At 40.4% G+C, this 15,420-nt stretch overlaps 1 protein-coding gene across 1 annotated transcript in view; it reads left to right on the top strand.

The window, feature by feature from the left end:
- Positions 1–15,420, top strand: part of LOC128664510 (transient receptor potential cation channel subfamily M member 7-like) — a 288,636-nt gene that overhangs the window by 206,131 nt on the left and 67,085 nt on the right.

Here is a 15,420-nt window from a genome sequence, read left to right as displayed (position 1 = left end):
CCTACAAATCACAAAACACAGTTAACCTGTTTATTAATCACTATGACCCCATCTGTTTTCCATATATGGAAATGCCCAGTTCTGCTATATACTCAGTAGAACGTAGTGTTTGCAGTCCATGAGTGCAGTATGATGCGGTGATGTCATGCATGACATTGCACAAAAAGCAGTGTGTGGTATATAATGTGCATTGCTTTGGTCAGACCAATACAGAGCATGCGAATAATGGGGAGCAATTTATGCACATTCAAACTTATGAGTAAACACTAGCGCACATGTTTGTTCAAGCAAGCAATGCCTTATATAAACCTATAGATAGATCTGTCTATCAATCTAAAGTCATGATTGCGCAGTACCACATGTCTATTAACTGTCTACTCTGCATGCCTATACAATAAAGTGTATAGATGGCTATAATAATTATTCAGCACAATATCCTACTTCCGTGTATACTTAGCATAAATATACAATGGGTTCATTTTCAGTGTATAAATGTTTGGCATCATTATGGTTCTCACCATTAATGTATAGTCATTCATCAAAATGATACAGGGCAGATCTGTTTTTTAGTGTATGAATCTTCAACATCATTATACAGTGCAACATACATGTTGTTAGTGCATGCATTAATTATACTGTGCAGCACATATGTTATCAGTGTATACATACTCTACATATATGCTGCACTGTATATCCAATGAAGAGTACCTATACATTGATATATTGATAACATATATGTTGCACAGTATAATTAATGCATAGAGGGATATCTATCAAGCCGTCAACTGTGTTGCATTCGCCGGCATCAATACGCTCGCCTAACATTGCCTAACATCGTGGCCGCGTATCTCAATATGCTCTCCTTATTTATGAAAAAAGTCGACAAAAAGACGCGCACCAAGTACGGGGCAATGAGCATTGGAATGTTGTTAACTAGCAGTCATCGATCTCACATCTATTCGGCTTTTTCCCAACTTTATTCATACCCTGTCACTAAACGCCGCCACTATACTTGTAATAACCCAAATTAGTATCAGAGTTAGAAGTATAATTCTTCTACTTAAAACTTGTTTAAGGAGTTTGATATCTATCAGTTTAATCATTTGTAACAGAAGTTTAGTTAGAACAAACAAAGTTTTTATTATATGAGTGTGTTCCTAATATATGTTCTGGTATATAATATCTTAATATCCCAGTTACATATGAAAGGTAATTTGATATAGAATATCTATATCTGAACAACTTAATCTGTGGTGTTCAGATAGTTGATATCCCTTAAGTATATACTTAACAGCTCTCAATACAAAACTCATATGCAAGTTCATGGATAATGGTCTCAGAAGTAGTATTGTATGAATTTCGTTGTATGACAAAAAGTAGCATTGTAAGCATAAACCAGAATACAGTCTGAGCATGGAAAAGGGGAACTGACTGTGAGAGACGGTAATGAGAGTGAAGAGAAAAGCGGCAATCACTGAGCAATTCGTGGAGCTCGTCCGTTGTTCGTAGAACCAGGAAGTTGGAGCGCAGCTGACGGTGACGTCACCGGAGAGACTCATTGGCTTTGATGAAGAGAAACTCTGAGAAGCTGGAAGCAGGATACGCCTCTGGTGCAGTCCGGAGAACTAATGTGGACACAACAAATGACTTTAGGTAATTAAAGTACAATACAAGTGAGGATTTCAAAGGGGTTTCATTAACATAGAATGAGGATCATAATAACCAACAGTACCCAGTTTCACAGAAACCCAACACTGACGCCTGCCTTCTCGCCATTGACGCCGAGAAGGCGTTTGATAGGATAGAGTGGGATCACTTGTACACTTCTTTGGAAAAATTTGGCATATTTGGAAACTTTCTTAACATAATCCGACAGCTGTATACATCACCATCAGCCTCTATAATTATTAATGGCCAGTTATCCCCATTATTCCTCTTGGAGAGAGGACCAGACAGGGTTGCCCCCTGTCCCCTTTACTCTTTAACTTAGCAATAGAGCCACTAGCATGTTACATCCGTCAATGCAGCGAAGGCCTAAAAATTCATAGGCAAACCGTACACCTGTCTCTCTATGCTGACGACCTTCTGTTGTATGTCCCCAACCCACATGTCAATGTACCCAACTTGTTACACATACTAAATGACTTTGGCAAATTCACAGGCTACAAAGTTAATACGGACAAATCCGAACTGACATGGCTACTTAACTCCCAAAAAAACCCACTACAAGGCACTGACTTAAAAGTAACCTCAGGAACTTTCACTTATCTAGGGATCCACTTGCATATTGACACTAATAAATTGTACCACCTGAATATAAGTAACACTATAACCCTCATCAATAATCAAGTAAAGGGGTGGGGAAACTTGCCCCTCTCCCTCACAGGTAGGATACATCTTTTAAAAATGATCATCTTGCCAAAGCTGCTGTCATGAATTGGATCCGCTCATTGCCGTGTCGCCGCGGCTCACAGATCCCCTCTGTATCACGTCACGTTGCCTAGCAACGTGACGCAGTATCTGGCTCTCCTCCTGACGTCAGAGTCTCCCTGCCTTCAAATCTCGGCGGGAGATCTGAATTGGCGCCCGTTTGTTTTTCTCTTTCCTACCTCCCGGACCGGACCTGTGTGAGTAATTCTTTTATGTCTCCCTTGCCTGAATCCTTGCCTGAATATTCTCTGCCAGTTTGCTTAACCTGCTAAAAAGGATTTTATGTTTGTTTACTAACCTGCATTCAGGAACATTTGCTTTATTTAAACCTGCTAAAAGGATTTTCTATTTGTTTGCTAACCTGCATACAAGGACATTTGTTTTATCTATACCTGCTAAAAGGAATATCTGTTTGTTTGCTAATCATCATAAAGGGACATTTGCTTTATTCAAATCTAATAAGAGGAAGATATTACTGTTTGTTCATTAACCTGCTTAAAGGGACATTTGCTTTATTCAAACCTGCTAAAAGGATTTTCTATTTGTTTGCTAACCTGCATACAAGGACATTTGCTTTATCTAAACCTGCTAAAAGGAATATCTGTTTGTTTGCTAATCATCATAAAGGGACATTTGCTTTATTCAAATCTAATAAGAGGAAGATATTACTGTTTGTTCATTAACCTGCTTAAAGGAACATTTGCTTTATTCAAACCTGCTAAAAGGAATCTCAGTTTGTTTACTAAACCTGCTTAAAGGGACATTTGCTTTATCCAAACCTGCTAAAAGGAATCTTTGTTTATTTACTAACCTGCTTAAAGGGACATTTGCTTTATCACTTGCTAAAGGAATTTCACTTAGTTTATTTATCTTCTTAAAAGGACATTTGCTTTCTTCAATCCTGAGTGGGTCACGTCCAGGATATTTCTCAGTGTGCTAGCGTGTGTTTTTTACTTTTCACGCTAGCAGTTGGGTTGAATCCTGAGCTGGTCCTTTACGGCTGACATTACAAACGGGCCATAAAAATGGACCCCACTGAATTATCCATGGCCGTGACCCACCAGGGACAGTTATTGGGATCTCATGCTACCCACTTACAATCCTTGGACGCAAAGTTGGATCAGATAACTACTTTACTTCAGAATATGGCTGCTCCTATACCTCCTAATCCTATTCCTTTGGATCCCTCTCCCCCTACGAATCCTACCAATCAGACACAAGCTCAGCTCAGTCCCAGGATACCTCTTCCGGACAAATATGATGGGAATCCTGAGGATTGTAGGGGTTTTTTGAATCAGTGTCGCCTTCATTTTCGGAATAGTCCGGTTCTCTTTGCAACTCCCTCCTCTAGAATCACTTTCCTTATATCCTTAATGAAAGGTAGAGCCTTAGCCTGGGTATCACCTTTGCTTGAAAAGAATGATCCAATACTCCAGGATGTGGATACATTTCTCTCTGTCTTTTCAAATGTCTTCGATAAGCCAGGGAGGTCTGCCGCTGCTGAAGCTTCTCTTCTAGACTTACGACAAGGTGGTCAACCTGTATCTCAATATGCCATTGAATTTCGCACTCTAGCTTCTGAGACTACCTGGAATCAGGGAGCTCTTAGAGCAGCTTTTCGCAAAGGACTCTCTGAACGTCTCAAAGATGAGTTGGTCTATCGTGAAATCCCAGAATCTCTAGAGGCTCTGATAAATCTTTGTATTTGTCTCGATTCCAGATACCGCGAACGCCAACAAGAAAGAGAGAGAAATCAGAAAGCTTCTAATCGTCCTTTTCGTCTGGTACCTCGTATCTCTAACCCTTTAACTCCCGCTTCTCCACCTTCCGATCAGACTGAACCAATGGAAATTGGCACCATTAGATTAACTGAAACTGAACGTCTGAGGAGACGATCTCTTGGACTGTGTTTATACTGTGGCCTTAAAGGACATTTATTAAAAGATTGTCCTACCAGACCGGTAAAAGCCAGGGCTTAACTTCTGTCCAGGGAGCTAAGTTAAGCCAAATAGGATCTCATTCCCTCAATAATAAACTTTTTGTCCCGGTTACTCTTCAAATTGGAGGAGACAGGATTCATACTCAAGCTCTTATTGACTCTGGTGCTGGAGGAGTCTTCATCGATTCCACATTTGGCTCCAGTTACATAATCCTGTATTCTCCTGGACTCAAGGCGAACTCATTTCCTGGGGATATACTTGTCAAAATAGGTGTCTTCAGATTCCCACGAAAGTGCCTCTCACTATTGCTCTCACTATTGACACCTCTGGGTCGTTACCCACACCTTATCAAGATTACGTTGATGTTTTTTCCAAGAAAGAAGCAGAACGTCTTCCCCCACATCGTACTTTTGATTGCCCCATTGGTCTACTTCCTGGGGCAACCTACCCTCGTGGCAAGACGTATCCGCTCTCAAGGCCAGAGAATGTTGCCTTAGAGGAATATATCCAAGATAGTTTGGCTAGAGGTTTTATTCGACCTTCCTCTTCTCCTCTTGGGGCAGGTTTCTTTTTTGTGGGAAAAAAGGATGGAGGACTGCGACCTTGTATTGATTATCGGGGTTTGAATCAAATCACAGTCAAGAATAGTTACCCTCTGCCTCTTATTCCTGAACTGTTTACTTATCTTCAAGGAGCTACAATATTTACCAAACTGGACCTTCGTGGTGCTTATAACCTTATTCGCATGCGCAAAGGAGACGAATGGAAGACAGCCTTTAACACTCGATTTGGGCATTATGAATATCTGGTTATGCCCTTTGGGCTGTGTAATGCCCCTGCTGTTTTTCAACACTTCGTGAATGAGATCTTTCGGGATTTTTTGAACTCCTTCGTCATTATCTACCTTGACGATATTTTAATTTTTTCCCACAATTATCAAGATCATGTACACCATGTCAGGAAGGTTTTGCAACGGTTACGAGACAATCATCTATTCGCCAAGTTGGAGAAATGTTCATTTCATCAAAAATCCATACCCTTCTTGGGTTATGTAATATCTGAATCTGGATTTGAAATGGATCCGAATAAACTTTCTTCCATTTTGGATTGGCCTAGACCTGATTCTCTTAAGGCTCTACAACGGTTTCTTGGCTTCGCCAATTATTACAGGAAATTTATCAAAGGATTTGCTACTATTACTTCTCCTCTCACGTCACTCACTAGAAAGGGGCAAGATTGTAAAAAGTGGTCCCCAGAGGCTATTAAGGCCTTTGAGTCTCTCAAAAAGGCCTTTTCTTCTGCACCCATACTCCGTCACCCAAATCCGGATTTTCAATTTATCCTAGAAGTGGATGCTTCTTCTGTTGCTGCTGGGGCTGTTCTTTCCCAACGAATACCTGACACGGGTAAGATTCATCCTGTAGGTTTCTTTTCCAAGAAATTTACTTCTTCTGAATTAAATTATGACGTTGGCAATAAGGAATTATTAGCCATCAAGATGGCTCTGGACGAATGGAGGCATTGGTTGGAGGGTACTACCTTTCCATTTTCCATACTCACGGATCATAAAAATCTTCTTTATCTCCAAACTGCCAAACGATTGAATTCCAGACAAGCTCGTTGGTCTTTATTCTTTTCATGTTTTAATTACAATCTTTCCTATATACCTGGTTCTAAGAATATAAAAGCGGATGCCTTATCCAGGCAGTTTCAATCTACCTCTACTCCAGAATCTGGTACCATACTTCATCCACAAGAAGTCATAGCTCAATTATCAACCTCTTGTTTACAGGAGTTACAGTCTGCTCAAAAGGATCTTCCTTCTTCCTTTAAATCTCCTGACGGTTTATTATTTGTTCCTGAACGTCTCCGTCCAAAGATTCTCCATTGGGCTCATGATAGTCCTCTCTCTGGACATCCTGGCGTCAGTAACACGACTCTGAATCTTAAACAGTATGTCTGGTGGCCTACTCTCTCTCAAGATGTTAAAGATTATGTCTCAGTTTGCACTCAATGTGCTACAAATAAAGCTCCTCGTCAACTCCCTTCTGGTTTACTTCAACCTTTACCCATTCCTCACCAGCCTTGGACCCATCTATCTATGGATTTTATTACAGACCTTCCTCTTTCTGCCGGAAACAACACTATTTTAGTGGTGGTCGACAGGTTTACGAAGTCTGCCCATTTCATTCCTTTGCCTGGTCTTCCATCTGCCAAGGGACTTTCTGAGCTTTTCCTTTTGCATATCGTGAGATTACATGGTTTTCCTTTGGACATCGTCTCCGATAGAGGGGTACAATTTGTTTCTCGGTTCTGGAAATGGCTCTGCAAACATTTTGGCACTACAATCTCTTTATCAACCTCTCATCATCCACAGTCTAATGGCCAAACCGAGAGAGTAAACCAATGTCTGGAGACTTACCTTAGACATTATGTGGACCATCATCATTCTAATTGGACTCGTTATCTTCCTTTAGCGGAGTTGGCCCATAATGCTTGTTACAATTCATCTCTTCAGTCTTCTCCCTTTTTTGCAGCTTATGGATTTCAACCCAGAACATTTCCTCTGTATACTTCCTCTTCTGAAAATCCTGCTTCTGATCAAACTGCTCGGAGATTAACTCGACATTGGCGTAAAATACGTGATCTTCTTTCCAAAGCTTCTAAAAGATACAAGTTTTTTGCTGATCGCAGACGGAAGAAGGCTCCTAATTTTCGTCCTGGAGACAAGGTGTGGATTTCTACTCGTCACCTTCATCTCAAACAACCTTCTATCAAATTGGGGCCTCGATATGTGGGTCCTTTCCGAATACTGGGTCAAGTTTGTTCTACTGCATATCGAGTTGCTCTTCCCAAGACTCTCAAAGCTCACCCTGTGTTCCATGTTTCTCTCCTGAAACCGGTGAAATCTAATAGATTTTCTAAATCTCTGCCCAAACCTCCGCCTCTCTTGGTACAGGGACAGCCTGAGTTTGAGATTGCTCACATTCTGGATTCCAAACTTCGTGGCAAGAAACTATACTATCTCATCCATTGGAAGGGTTATCCGGTCACGGAACGGACTTGGGAACCAGCCCGGCATGTTCACGCCCCTGCTTTGATTAAGGCCTTTCACAAAGCTTATCCTGCTAGGCCTGGTCCTGTCCCCCGGAGGGGTCCTTGAGAGGGGGGTGCTGTCATGAATTGGATCCGCTCATTGCCGTGTCGCCGCGGCTCACAGATCCCCTCTGTATCACGTCACGTTGCCTAGCAACGTGACGCGGTATCTGGCTCTCCTCCTGACGTCAGAGTCTCCCTGCCTTCAAATCTCGGCGGGAGATCTGAATTGGCGCCCGTTTGTTTTTCTCTTTCCTACCTCCCGGACCGGACCTGTGTGAGTAATTCTTTTATGTCTCCCTTGCCTGAATCCTTGCCTGAATATTCTCTGCCAGTTTGCTTAACCTGCTAAAAAGGATTTTATGTTTGTTTACTAACCTGCATTCAGGAACATTTGCTTTATTTAAACCTGCTAAAATGATTTTCTATTTGTTTGCTAACCTGCATACAAGGACATTTGTTTTATCTATACCTGCTAAAAGGAATATCTGTTTGTTTGCTAATCATCATAAAGGGACATTTGCTTTATTCAAATCTAATAAGAGGAAGATATTACTGTTTGTTCATTAACCTGCTTAAAGGGACATTTGCTTTATTCAAACCTGCTAAAAGGATTTTCTATTTGTTTGCTAACCTGCATACAAGGACATTTGCTTTATCTAAACCTGCTAAAAGGAATATCTGTTTGTTTGCTAATCATCATAAAGGGACATTTGCTTTATTCAAATCTAATAAGAGGAAGATATTACTGTTTGTTCATTAACCTGCTTAAAGGAACATTTGCTTTATTCAAACCTGCTAAAAGGAATCTCAGTTTGTTTACTAAACCTGCTTAAAGGGACATTTGCTTTATCCAAACCTGCTAAAAGGAATCTTTGTTTATTTACTAACCTGCTTAAAGGGACATTTGCTTTATCACTTGCTAAAGGAATTTCACTTAGTTTATTTATCTTCTTAAAAGGACATTTGCTTTCTTCAATCCTGAGTGGGTCACGTCCAGGATATTTCTCAGTGTGCTAGCGTGTGTTTTTTACTTTTCACGCTAGCAGTTGGGTTGAATCCTGAGCTGGTCCTTTACGGCTGACAGCTGCTTTACCCCCTCCAGATGCTTCCTATCCTTCTCACAAAACGAGACCTCAATAATTTAGCCACTTTATTTGGTAAGTTTGTTTGGAATAGAGGAAAACCAAGAATAAGTAGACTCCAGCTGGCAATGCCAATCAGCTCGGGTGGACTTAGCCTCCCTAATCTTAGATGGTACAATTGGGCATCGTTGACCAAGATTAAAGTGGGATGGCTGACCCATTCAGACCATTTTAGTCACCCCATAGAATATGAATTACTAGCACCAATACACCCTGCTTTTTTGCCACACACCCGGCTTTCAACCTTTCCCCAGCACGTAAAACAAAACATATTATTTAGGGACCCGCTGAGGGCCTGGACTAAACTTTGCAAAACATGGGGTATGGAGTTTACATTCAGCAAATATTTACCACTACAAGGCAATCCTGACTTCATACCAGGATACACAACGGCTGTTTTTAGGCTTTGGGAACGTCAGGGGCTAAAGATGGTGGTGCAACTGCTTAACCCCACCACACACCAGGTACTCCCTTTTTCAGATCTTCAAGCGCAATACACTCTCCCCAACACGCATAGATTCGCTTATTTCCAAAGTCGACATTATGTCCAGAACCTACTGTCTGAGGGCTTACCATGGCTAGATAAGACCCAGACTAAAATTGTCACACTTTGTAATTTGGCCTCCCAGGGAATACATTCCATCACACCTATCTATAAGCTAATTGTAGCACACAATGAGACACAAACAATGCAGGACATTGTGACTAAATGGCAAGGACAAAGAATCCCTGAAGTTACGCAAGAGCACATCACACATAGCATACAAGCTGTTAGAGCAGCTACCCTATCTTCGAACCTACGGGAAACACAGGTAAAATTTCTACATCAAGCATACAACACGCCCAAACTTAGAGCAAAATGGATTACAGATGCGTTAAACATATGTCCCAAATGCATGGCCCCCACCCCTGACCTGATACATCTAGTCTGGGACTGTCCTAAGATGCAGAGATTCTGGGGCAAAGTTAATTTCTGGTTGACAATAGTGCTTAAGACCAATATAACACTAACCGCAGCAAACATACTATTCTTTCAGGACATTGACATACCCTCTAGACATAAAAAGTTTTTCAATCTAGTCATACTTATGGCCAGGAAATTAATGTTACAATATTGGGCCAAGAATAGAGAACCTCCTTTCAAAAAACTAACTCACGTACTGTATCAGCAGCTCCTGACAGAACAGGTAGATGTACAAGGAGACCGCGAGGTCAGAATTAAAACATTTTTGAACAAGTGGCAAACATACATACTGTATTTACCGAGAGGAATACGGGAAAGACTCCTAAGTCCTTTCCAACATACAGTGTTTATGCTTAGCGAAAATCTCCATGGCCGTTGGTGCCTGACGGGTTCTGAGGTTGACACGATTTAACAGGTTTAGCTAACGTTTCACATGACAGACGCAATGAATGGATCACAGCTTGCTTGACTAGACCCAAGGTTTGTGACCAAGACCATCCGTCGTTGCATAAACATTTATATATGTCACATGGTATTAGAATTGCTTACCTTTACGGCTGACAGTATGCCACCCAATTATTTACTTGATTGCAGAGCACAAGCACTATGGTTCCATATGGAGGGTCTGAACAGGCACACCACTACATGCCTTCAGGAAGGATCCCACTTATGTGTTAATAAGCAACTTGGTTGTTGTGCAGTCTGTACCTCCCGTATTGTTTCCCACCTCTTCCCTTCCCTCAATGCGCTCAGTTATACTTAAAAATGCTGGGTCCTCAAATCAATCAATACCAGTGGTTATTTCTTGTTTTTGATTGTGTTGTGTTTTGTTTTATTTGTTGTTTTGTTTATATGTTATAATAATGCAGAGGGCTTGGCCGCCCCACATGGTTCATGAAAAGACTTTTTGGCCTCCAAGTGGACTCTATTATATTGTTAAGACTGCATTTTACTGCCTACAACTTGCCTTATGATGTTTGATACTGTATAATGCTATGTGGCGTTGTCCAAGTTCCCCTGTAAAAATTCAATAAAAAAAAGTTTTAAAAAAAAAACATAGAATGAGGATCGGCTAGATACAAAAGTGGGAAGTACCCAGAATACCAAGCAAAGTATTCTGGGAAATTCTAGTATTTATGGAAAAAAAACGTAAGTGAGTCTTAAAGGAACAGAGGATGTTACAATACTATAATGTTTAACCCCTATCCCGCCGCTCCCCGTCATTGCCGCAACCTAAATAAAATTATTAACCCCTATCCTGCCGCTCCCCGACATCGCTGCAACCTAAATAAAGTTATTAACCCCTAAACCTCTGGCCTCCCACATCACCACCACAAACTAAACCTATTAACCCCTAAACCGCCAGCCCCCCACATCGCCATAAACTAAATTAAGCTATTAACCCCTATACCTAACAACCCGCTAACTATAAATTAAAATTACAACATCCCTATCTTCATATAAATTTAAACTTACCAGTAGAGTTATAAGAAACTAATTTAAACTATTAATTAACCTACCCTAACTATTATCCTACAATTGAATTAAACTACCAATTAAATAAACTAAATTACATATTAAAAAAACCTAACCCTACTTAAGTTTTTTAAATATACAATTAAACATTATTAAAAGTACTAAATTACAGAAAAAAATAATACTAAGTTACAAAAAACAAACAAACACTAAATTACAAAAAATAAAAAACCAAATGATCAAAAATAAAAAAGAATTACACATAATCTGATAGCCCTATCAAAATAAAAAGCCCCCCAAAATAAAAAAACCCTAGCCTAAAATAAACTACCAATGGCCCTTAAAAGGGCCTTTTGTGGGGCATTGCCCCAAAGATAATAGCTCTTTTACCTGTAAAAAAAAAATACAAACACCCCCCAACAGTAAAACCCACCACCCAACCAACCAACCCCCCAAATAAAAAACCTAAAATAAAATCTAAAATAACCTAAGCTCCCCATTGCCCTAAAAAGGGCATTTGTATGGGCATTGCCCTTAAAAGGGCATTCAGCTCTTTTACATTGCCCAGACCCTAATCTAAAAATAAAACCCATCCAAAAAACCCTTAAAAAAACCTAACACTAACCCCCGATGATCCACTTACAGTTCTTTATGTCCCGCTTGAAGGATCAATCCAGCCGGAGAAGTCCTCAAATAGGCGGCAAGAAGTCTTCATCCGGACGGCCTCTTCCATCTTCATCCAGCCGGAGAAGTCCTCATCCAGGCGGCAAGAAGTCTTCATCCAGACGGCATCTTCTATTTTCATCCATCTGGCGCAGAGCGGGTCCATCCTGAAGACATCTGGCACGGAGCATCCTCTTCATATGGTCGCTGCCGTAAACTGGAACTTCAATGCAAGTGACGCCAGCCAAGATGGCGTCCCTTGCACTCCTATTAGCTGAAAGATTTCAATCAGCCAATAGGATTAGAGCTGCTAAAATCCTATTGGCTGTTCCATTCAGGCAATAGGATTTGAGCAGCTCTCATCCTATTGGCTGTTCCAATCAGCCAATAGAATGAGAGCTCAAATCCTATTGGCTGATTGGAACAGCCAATAGAATGAGAGCTGCTCAAATCCTATTGGCTGATTGGAAAAGCCAATAAGATTTTAGCAGCTCTAATCATATTGGATGATTGAAATCTTTCAGCCAATCGGAATGCAAGGGACGCAATCTTGGATGGCGTCACTTGCATTAAAGTTCCAGTTTACGGTGGCGACCGTATGAAGAGGATGCTCCGCGCCAGATGTCTTCAGGATGGACCCGCTCCGCGCCAGTTGGATGAAGATAGAAGATGCCGTCTGATTGAAGACTTCTTGCCGCCTGGATGAGAACTTCTCCGGCTGGATGAAGATAGAAGAGGCAGTCCAGATAAAGACTTCTTGCCGCCTGGATGAGGACTTCTCCGGCTGGATGCATCCTTCAAGTGGGACTTCAAGAACTGTAAATGGATCGTCAGGGGTTAGTGTTAGGTTTTTTTGAGGGTTTTTTGGGTGGGTTTTATTTTTAGATTAGGGTCTGGGCATGTAAAAGAGCTAAATGCCCTTTTAAGGGCAATGTCCATACAAATGCTCTTTTCAGGGCAATGGGGAGCTTAGGTTATTTTAGATAGGCTTTTTATTTGGGGGGGTTGGTTGGTTGGGTGGTGGGTTTTACTGTTGGGGGGGTGTTTGTATTTTTTTTTTACAGGTAAAAGCTGATATCTTTGGGCAATGCCCCACAAAAGGCACTTTTAAGGGCCATTGGTAGTTTATTGTAGGCTTGGGGTTTTTTATTTGGGGGGGCTTTTTTATTTTGATAGCACTATTAGATTAGGTGTAATTATTTTTTATTTTTGATAATTTGGTTTTTTTATCTTTCGTAATTTAGTGTTTGTTTTTTTCTGTAATTTAGTACTTTTAATAATGGTTAATCGTATATTTAAATAATTTGAGTAGGGTTAGGTTTCTTTAATATGTAATTTAGTTTATTTAATTGGTATTTTTTATTTAATTGTAGTATAATAGTTAGGGTAGGTTAATTAATAGTTTAAAATAGTTTATTTTAATTCTACAGGTAAGTATTTAATTTATATTAAGATAGGGATGTTGTAATTTTATTTTAAAGTTAGGGGGTTGTTAGGTTTAGGGGTTAATAGCTTAATTTAGTTTTTGGCAATGTGGGGGGCTGACGGTTTAGGGGTTACTAGGTTTATTTAGTGGTAGTGATGTGGGAGGCCAGAGGTTTAAGGGTTAATAACTTTATTTAGGTTGCGTCGGGGAGCGGTGGAATAGGGGTTAATACATTTTATTTAGGTTGCGGTGATGTCGGGGTGGCAGATTAGGGGTGTTTAGACTCAGGGTTTATGTTAGGGTGTTAGGTGTAGACGTTACTTGTTTTCTACCATAGAAATTAATGGGTTATATTTCTTTGTCTTGCAGTATCGAACATAAGCTTTCGCTGCTTTCAAACTCCCATTGATTTCTATGGCATCCGCGGCCTCCAGGGTGGCGGATTTAAAACCAGGTATACTGGGTCGGGAAAGACGCGAGCGTACCTGTTAGAAGTTTGATAACTGGGAAAAAGTGTCAGATAGAGCCGAATGTGTATTCGCAACATCTGTAATGACGTAAGCATAGATCTGCGTCGGATTGAGACCGGCGTATCATATATTAAGTAACAAATTTCAACTTTTGCCAGTCTTGAGGCTTTGATAATTCAATCTCGCAACAATTACGATGCAGAATTCCGGCGTATTTGCGGTTGACACATTGATAGATAGGCCTCCTAGTACCTATACACTAAAAACAAATATGCTGCACTGTATATCTAATGCAATCAGCGTATAGGTACTCTGTATTAATTACACTGTGCAGCACATATGTTATCAGGGTATAAGTACTTTGCCTATAGATGCTTTGCATTATCATATAGTGCAGAGAGTTGTGTTTATTAGTGTATCAAGGATCATGATTATCAATATACAGTGGCACTTATCCAAAATAAGAGTGAGTTGTACTGGGCCCCTGGCCTAAATTTGGCAGTACTCTACTGCAAGTTAATGTGATCTATTGTAGGGTATATATCAAGATGCATTCACAGCTTCTAAGAATTTGCAATTCAGGCTTGCAATAGTGAATCTGTAACTGTAATACTTGAATAAAGTTTTGCTCTATTCAGTATCTATGTAGTTGAGAAAAAATTAGTAGATGATCAAAGTATCTTATTCAACTTGATACTTGATAACACGTGAAGAGTTGTGAATGTTGCTAATAGCATCTGTCAGATCTTGAACAGACATAAAGATCTGTACAGTACTAGTATACATAGCATTTATCAGGTAGAAAACACAGCATAACCCAAGGAATAGGAATATACTGAAAAAGTAAAATATACTTCTGTAATATGGCAATCAGATAAATACTACAGGCAGATGATATAATGTCCTATTCTTGCCAAGAGAAGGAAGAGTATAAAATGTACCTGAAGGTACCGGAAGACCCAGGAGAGATGACTTGTGGTCTGCAGATTGTCAGGAACACTTTCAGAGAACTCTGGCAGGTATTTGCTTCCCAGTCTTCCCAGTCCTTTTACCTATAAAAGAGAGCGCTTTAGATATCAGCCTTCCCCGCTACCGATAGTAGCAATTCAACAGATGATTCTGGAGACTTCTGGAAATGAAGCTTGGAGGAGGAGTGTGAGAGAGAATGGCTCAGCCCGGAAGAGAGCCTGAAGGCTAACAGTATTAGCGATCTGTAGAGAAGGTAGATTTTGAGCAGGTTGTAGATAGGAGTGGAGATCCGAACATGCAGCAGCCAGACAAAGAGGGACTCTGCGGATTCTCAGGAGTTCTTAGGTATCGTAAGGTAAGAGAAAGTATAGTGACCCTCTTCACCACATAGGCATTGCTATAATTCAAGCAGTTAGTGAAAGGAAAAGGCTGGTATAAGTAGCGGTCTCATGGATGAGGAAGGAGCTGGATTTAAAGGGAAAGGCTAAGCGTATAATATTACAGCAACATTAAAAATTAAGAAATGGTCTCTGCTTCTTATCCTGTCATAAAACACCTCAAACTTGCTTGTTCTGGGTGATTAACAGGCCCTGCTCTCACACAATTAGTTGCCCAAAGGCAGAAAGCAGGATTGAACAAAGGAGCTGCTCTGCAGTCTTTACGTTTTCCAAGTGTGATTGCAGGTGGACAGCTTCCCTGCTTGAGAAATCCTCATATTAGACATGCTAGTATCAGTCTAGGTATAATGGTGAAAAGGAAAAGAGGTGTTTTATGTATTGTCACCAATGTGACCTTTCAAAAAACTGGCAGATTAGCTCTTATCCAAACCCTCCTGTAAGAA

The sequence above is a fragment of the Bombina bombina genome, chromosome 6 (assembly GCF_027579735.1).
Source record: "Bombina bombina isolate aBomBom1 chromosome 6, aBomBom1.pri, whole genome shotgun sequence".
Taxonomy (NCBI): Eukaryota; Metazoa; Chordata; class Amphibia; order Anura; family Bombinatoridae; genus Bombina; species Bombina bombina.
The sequence above is the reverse complement of the archived record's forward strand: the minus strand, read 5'-3'. Positions and strand labels throughout refer to the sequence as shown.